Source organism: Frankliniella occidentalis, unplaced genomic scaffold, assembly GCF_000697945.3.
Source record: "Frankliniella occidentalis isolate FOCC.00 unplaced genomic scaffold, Focc_3.1 Scaffold6, whole genome shotgun sequence".
NCBI lineage: Eukaryota > Metazoa > Arthropoda > Insecta > Thysanoptera > Thripidae > Frankliniella > Frankliniella occidentalis.
In genome coordinates, this window is record NW_026267136.1 from 2298829 (window position 1) to 2299861 (window position 1033).

Consider the following 1033-nt stretch of genomic DNA (forward strand, 5'->3'; position numbering starts at 1 on the left):
CAAGACGCCTGTTCCTGTCGGCCGTGACCCTCCGGATGGTCGTGTGCGCGGCTGGGCGCCTCCGCTCCTCAACAAACGCGCACTGCGTTGTGTGGACGCTGCTGTTCCCCTGCTGCTGCTGCTGCTGCTGCTGCTGCTGCTGCTTCTTGGAATCTTCGACCTACATCGCGTGCTATGTGAGAGCAGTGTGGGGGGCAGTGCCTCCAGAAGGGCTGGCTCATGCGGGCTCTTCGCTGTTGGCCGAGAAGCGAAAGAGCCCGCAACAGCCCGCTGCGACGCGCTCAGCGAGCGGCTGTGTTCGGGTGTTTCTCCCGAAGCCAGCTTTGGCATACGTGAATTCGTGTGGCGCGGCCCATCCGGCGGAGGCTGTGCTGCCGAAAAGAGCCCGCTGGAGCCCGCGCCAGCCCGGTCAGCCGCCGCCAGCCCGCGCGCTTGGATAGACCATTCCGCTCAGCCGAAAGAGAAGAAGAGAAGGAAGAAGCAAATGTATCGTTTAGGGCTGATAGGGCAGATTTGTGAGTGATTCGTTGTCTTAAAAATATCACATTTGCTCTATAAAATCATTTTGAACATGTAAGAGTTGTAAAATGCTGTGTTAAAAGGTCCATTCATTGAGGCACAAAAAAATTATTTGCTTCTTCCTTCTCTTCTTCTTTTTCGGCTTAGCGGAATGGTCTACTGCGGGCTGACGGCGGACTGCCCGCCGGCGCCGGCCCACCCCGCCTCGGCCACGGGCCCGGGCTGATGCCGCTGGTTGTGCCGAAAGAGTTCGAGCGGGCTGAGCGCAGCCGTGCGGGCTCTTTGCGGGCTCTTTCGTTCGGCAACGGGCTGGGCTGGGCTGGGCTCCTGCAATTCGTGGTTGCGGGCTGTCGCGGGCTCCCTTGCCTACCGCGCCAACAGCGAAGAGCCCGCATGAGCCAGCCCTTCTGGAGGCACTGGTGGGGGGCGTTGGGAGGCGTTCCCATGGAATAGGGTGCGGAGTCACCCGGCGGGGTGTGGTTGGGAGGGGGGAGGGGGGTGCTGGCTGGTATTT

The 1033-nt window shown here is 61.1% G+C and overlaps 1 protein-coding gene across 3 annotated transcripts in view; it reads left to right on the forward strand.

Annotated features, from left to right (window-relative positions):
• LOC113218186 (secretin receptor-like) overlaps positions 1-1033 on the forward strand; it is a 100762-nt gene that overhangs the window by 10828 nt on the left and 88901 nt on the right. The gene's annotated exons all lie outside the window — the stretch shown is intronic.